The sequence below is a fragment of the Perissodus microlepis genome, chromosome 7 (assembly GCF_051167445.1).
Source record: "Perissodus microlepis isolate ML-2025 ecotype Zambia chromosome 7, ASM5116744v1, whole genome shotgun sequence".
In the NCBI taxonomy this organism is placed as follows: Eukaryota; Metazoa; Chordata; class Actinopteri; order Cichliformes; family Cichlidae; genus Perissodus; species Perissodus microlepis.
Window position 1 is genome coordinate 7616460 of NC_140467.1, and position 6700 is coordinate 7623159.

Here is a 6700-nt window from a genome sequence, read left to right on the forward strand (position 1 = left end):
ATTATTAAATAACAACAAGGAACAAAAACCAATATGGAGGCAATGTTTCTCACCAAACATGCAAACTTCATGGTTTACGGCACACAAGGGAAGTCAGTGGTTTCATGACAGATTAATGGGATGCTTCCTAATCAGGGCTGCACAATTTTTTCGATCAATATTGAGATGGCAAACTGTTAACTAACAGATTTTGTAAAGCACTGACAACAAGGAGCTGGAGGTTGCAAGTACAAGTAAATAGACAGCTCAGGTTGAGCGGTTTGGAGACAAAGTTAGAGAGGCAAAGTTGAGCTTGTTTGTACATGTGCAGAGGATGTTGAAGATGGAGCTGCCAGGCAGGAGTAAAAGAAGACAACCTCAGAGGAGTTTTGCGAATGAAGAAGGACAGAGGGTTGGTGTGATGTGGGAGGATGCTAGAGATAGGGTGAGATGGAGGCAGATGAAAAATAGTAATTTGTTGGACAAAAGTCAGATTTATTGAAAGTTTCCTCTGACAAGGGAATTTTTGTACCATAATCATAATTCAACTGACACTATTAGTTTCTATAGCAAACCTTCTACAGCCCAGCAGGAAGTGCAGCTAGGAAGCGGTGCACTGAAAGACAAACCACTAACAGTATAATAAAGCAAAATGTTGCATTATGATCATTTTATCTCAAGTTTTTTTTGCCTTGTTAATCACTGGAGATCAACTGAAAGTTAAATTTGATTGACCACACAGCCTGTTTTTTCTGGCAAAGTTAACATGAGAGGGAGAAACAGCAACAAAATGTGTGTGTGTGTCTTTTCTGTTAGCTGCTACTTTAGCCAAGCAGCAGTGTGAGTACAAATTACAACCTAAAAAAGCCAAAAAAAAAAAGTGACTTTTATGCAGCCAGGGAGCCGGACTGTCGCTGTGGAGCTGCTTACAAATTGTTGTAAAACACTCCAAGTTACAGCTGCAAAATTAAAGCAGGTTCTCTTCCATTCCTGAAAAGGCGACTTGTGTTTCATCCAGCAGTGGCTCCAAGCCACAGAATGAGACGCTTCAGAAAACATAGCAGGACCGAGGATATCTGTGACTCGTCCTCCCCTTTCCTCTATTAATGTGTTTTCTCTTTTGTGATAAATGAGTTCAAATAAAAGCAGCTCCAGCTTTTCAGATATTTTAAGATAAAATAAAATTTTTAACTGGATCTATGAGGGCCGGCTGGCTTTTGTATACAGCACACCAGAAGGTGACCAGAAACTTGTCGCTCCTGACATGGGCGTCACTTATGGCTGCTGTAATGGCATTTGAGCTTCTGATGAGATCACGCATGAGGCGTTTTCATAGTGAGACACGAAACGAATGCTGAATGAAATCATTTGAAATGTTTCTGCTGAGCTATTTAACAAGTCAGCAGCGCCGCTGTGTGGCCAAATGAGCGTACTGCATCAGAAATCAAACAAGACGCTGAAAATGAGAGATGTGGATAGTTTTCCATTGTTTCTAATGCAGGACGCCTCGCAGAGCATCACGCACACAGACAGACAAACGTCTTTTTAAATAAATGATATTAAAAGGCTGAATGATGTTAATCAATGATGTAACAAAGTAAAAATACTCCATTACTGTACTCATAGAGTCAAACGTCTCCACTTTCTCCCCCCTCACATTTCCAAAATGAGCTTCTTACTTTAGGTTTAACACATTTGATATGAATCATTTATTTTGTGGCCACACACCGTCCTGACTTCAACATGATTTCAGCGTAAAACGATCCTGCTGGTGAATCATCAACAGTGCTTATCACGCATGACTGATGTAGTAGAATAGAATTAGTAGAATTCATGCATCATTTAATGTATCAAATGAAGGATATGTTTGGAGAAAGAGTTTCTAACAGTGTCTTTTTGTTCCTTACAGTGGTTAACCTTGTAACTTTAACGTCTCAAACTTTAAACTTCCAAACCACCAGATTCTTTTAGAATTAAACAAAATACTGTTTTTAAATATTAGCTTTTATTTCTCCATATAAAATGAAACAGAAGCTTTTCAGGTATCTTGGAGGTATTTGTGATGAGATGAAAAGATGTGGAAATCTGTTCAGCATGGCTTATTTCTGTGTATCCTCAAGTGGCAGACCCAAAACACGATCCACATTTTAGGATTAGGATTTCACTTAGACTGAAACAGGCTGACAACAGACTGAAAAGTCCTCTTTCCCAAAAATTATTGTTTTTTTTTAACAGTTTTGTGAATCACAGCTTTATTTACTTAAGCATGATGAACATTTCTGTTTACAGGGAGTGCAGAATTATTAGGCAAGTTGTATTTTTGAGGAATAATTTTATTATTGAACAACAACCATGTTCTCAATGAACCCAAAAAACTCATTAATATCAAAGCTGAATGTTTTTGGAAGTAGTTTTTAGTTTGTTTTTAGTTTTAGCTATTTTAGGTGGATATCTGTGTGTGCAGGTGACTATTACTGTGCATAATTATTAGGCAACTCAACAAAAAACAAATATATACCCATTTCAATTATTTATTTTTACCAGTAAAACCAATATAACATCTCCACATTCACAAATATACATTTCTGACATTCAAAAACAAAACAAAAACAAATCAGCGACCAATATAGCCACCTTTCTTTGCAAGGACACTCAAAAGCCTGCCATCCATGGATTCTGTCAGTGTTTTGATCTGTTCACCATCAACGTTGCGTGCAGCAGCAACCACAGCCTCCCAGACACTGTTCAGAGAGGTGTACTGTTTTCCCTCCTTGTAAATCTCACATTTGATGATGGACCACAGGTTCTCAATGGAGTTCAGATCAGGTGAACAAGGTGGCCATGTCATTAGTTTTTCTTCTTTTATACCCTTTCTTGCCAGCCACGCTGTGGAGTACTTGGACGCGTGTGATGGAGCATTGTCCTGCATGAAAATCATGTTTTTCTTGAAGGATGCAGACTTCTTCCTGTACCACTGCTTGAAGAAGGTGTCTTCCAGAAACTGGCAGTAGGACTGGGAGTTGAGCTTGACTCCATCCTCAACCCGAAAAGGCCCCACAAGCTCATCTTTGATGATACCAGCCCAAACCAGTACTCCACCTCCACCTTGCTGGCGTCTGAGTCGGACTGGAGCTCTCTGCCCTTTACCAATCCAGCCACGGGCCCATCCATCTGGCCCATCAAGACTCACTCTCATTTCATCAGTCCATAAAACCTTAGAAAAATCAGTCTTGAGATATTTCTTGGCCCAGTCTTGACGTTTCAGCTTGTGTGTCTTGTTCAGTGGTGGTCGTCTTTCAGCCTTTCTTACCTTGGCCATGTCTCTGAGTATTGCACACCTTGTGCTTTTGGGCACTCCAGTGATGTTGCAGCTCTGAAATATGGCCAAACTGGTGGCAAGTGGCATCTTGGCAGCTGCACGCTTGACTTTTCTCAGTTCATGGGCAGTTATTTTGCGCCTTGGTTTTTCCACACGCTTCTTGCGACCCTGTTGACTATTTTGAATGAAACGCTTGATTGTTCGATGATCACGCTTCAGAAGCTTTGCAATTTTGAGACTGCTGCATCCCTCTACAAGATATCTCACTATTTTTGACTTTCCTGAGCCTGTCAAGTCCTTCTTTTGACCCATTTTGCCAAAGGAAAGGACGTTGCCTAATAATTATGCACACCTGATATAGGGTGTTGATGTCATTAGACCACACCCCTTCTCATTACAGAGATGCACATCACCTAATATGCTTAATTGGTAGTAGGCTTTCGAGCCTATACAGCTTGGAGTAAGACAACATGCATGAAGAGGATGATGTGGACAAAATACTCATTTGCCTAATAATTCTGCACTCCCTGTAATAAACAGTGAGAAAGTTAACGTCCAGTCTACATGTGTATGAAAAGGTGTCATTTTGAACACCAGTTTATTTTTGGGGGGTGATTTAAATTTGTCACATCTGTAAATATGAAGGCAGGGAGCTTATTTAGAAAAACCAGCTTGTATCAAACAACAGGCAGAGGGTTTGAGGGGATTACTACTAGCACGTAGAGGCCTCCTCTGTGCTACGATAAGCCAGCCAAACACTGGCTGTAGCTTCAGATGTCCTGCACAAACATGAGAGGCAGCAGTGCTCTTATAACACTCAGCAAGAAGGTGAAGATCAAAACTCAAAAAACTATTTTTGAGTTTATTGCTGTTTATTGCTTTATGTCTTTCCTTTTAACTTTTTGTCCCTTGCATCGTATCCTTTCTAGGTTTTTAATGACGTTTGAGTTTTGTGTTCTTCATGTATGAGTGTAGTTTTACAGTGGTTTAAAGACCCATCTAAGAATGGGCACAGTAAGCAACCCTAGGCTACATATGTGCTTCTAGAAAGTGCTGCAGGAACAAACCTGAAATGCTTGAAATAAGTTTGCATTTTGCACTTACTGGTCCCTTTTCTCTCAAATCCTGTGGGTTATATTTTCTGAACAGTTCACAAGTTCTGTGGGTAAGTTACAAGTTACATTTTTGAGAGGTGGAAATAAAGTAAGTAAAAAGTAGACATAAAGCGAAAAATAGAGCAATCTACTAATAGTATTTCCTACATGAAAACTCTGTACAGAGAGGGTGGTAATGCACGTATTCGCTGGCGAGAATCCAAATAGCATTCTGGGTATTTCACACATAGTATTGCACATTTTGACATTTAGAATATTTTACCTAATATTGCACCTGTTTCTCAAATCAGTTTCAGTAAGCATATTGTACATTAAACAGACAGTGATTTATCACATTGTACATTCGAAGTGAGGTGAGGTAGTGTTGTATTATTTCACGCGTCCAGTGTTTTGTTTTGCCATCAGTCTGACTGTGGCGGGGAAGAAGCTGTTGAAAAACCTTGTTCTGTGTGTAATGATCTGGTCCGCTCTGTTGTGTCTCAGATTGTACAGTTTTTGTGTCTCAGCAGAGAGTGAGCTGGATGGTGAGTCCCAGATAATTCCCTCTGCTCTTTTTCGGCAGCATTGTACATACAGATTACATGGAAGGAAGTTTTGTCCCTATGATCTCTCTGCAGTCTTTATGACTCTTTTCAGAGCCTTCCTCTCTGCCTGTGTGATGTTCCCATACCAGACAGTGATGCCTGCAGTGAGGATCAGTCCTCTGTAAAAAATAAATAAAAACAATCATCCCTACCTTCAATATGATGGTGATGGGGGCATCCTCTGACAGCGTGTTGTGCCTCAGGTAGACTTGGCCCTATATAACAGTAATATTAGTTCTGCTTTTCTTTTCATGAGTGGAGCTGGACACAAAGAGCAGAACGAACACGAGCGTGATTAGTGTCATGTTCTTGTTCTTTTGCATGTTCACCCTAAAACTGTGTGAGGTCTCTCTGCATACTCAGACTTCCTCCCACAGTCCAAAAACTTAATTAGTGATAATAAACTGGTCAAAGGTGTGAATGGTTTTCTCTGCTGATCTGGGAATCTGAGCAGAGCTCACCCTATGACAGCTGGCTCCAACACAACCCCAAACTGGACAATGAGTCAGAAATTAGATGGATCCACTAATATAAGACTAAAAGCTTAAGCTTCCCGTCCCAAAGGTAAATGTAAATATAACAATACAGTCTACTTCTTGCATATTCTTAAAAGAAAACCAAACAATAATACTCTAAAGTATAAGACTAAAGTATTTGCTATATTAGAAGAGTAGAGTTTGCTACTCCCTTCACAGAAAAGTGCAAACCAGACTGAACCATAACAAAAGTTGGAGAACTGAGTGCAGAACTGAGGAAGGGTACAAAGGTCATTCAGTGTCAGCTCATCAAATGTCTCCCACCTGACCATGTGAGATTTTCTTGAAAAGTGACACTACAGCTAGATAAAAAGAGTTGTTCCTTTCATATTAAAGCTTTAATGTCTATAAAACAATTCACATGATTTAAACTGTTAATTTGAAATCATAATTAAACAATATCATGGACATTGTATATGAGAATCTGTAAACAAAGTGTCAGTCCTCTAAATCATTCTGAGAACCTAGCTCAAGTAGTTTTCAAGATAACCGAATATTAATACAATGATAGAAAACACTTGAAAATGGAGAAAACGAATGAAAACAGGGCCCTGAAATTTTGCACAATTCCTAGTAATTAGTGCATGAAGTGATGGATGAACAGCTGCTAATGGAAATGTTGTTACAGTACCTGGTAACTGAGACTCCAGCTGCACCCTTCCTGTCCTCCTCCACAATGATTCAGTACTTGGACAGCTGTTCTTGGATCAGAATGACTTTATCCTGACCTTTTACAATGAAATAAACCACTGTGGAGAAAAAGACAGGAGGCACGGATAAATTCAACTGGATGACCTGATGGCAAGTCATTTTCTTTTACTTAATTACTTTCAGAGTGTGTAAAGGCAGGTTTAACTCTTTACCCCTTGAAACTCTTTTCAGTAATGAGCCGTTTCTGTCATATTTCAGACCTGCTTATAGTACAAATTTTCTGAGTGTGCACCAAAAATTAGTGAGGGTGATCACTGCCTGTACGGAGTTTGAAAGCGTTCAAATGAGAGTGCTATGGTTACGTGCCTGGATGCAGGGGACATTCGTTGAGATTTGAAAACTCGATGGGCGAAGAATGCATCAGCGCAAATGAATGAAGAAGGTCAGTTTATCAGCAAATGAAGCTTAAAAATCACAAAAGCTGAATTATTTTTTGGCACTTATTGGCTTACTGAG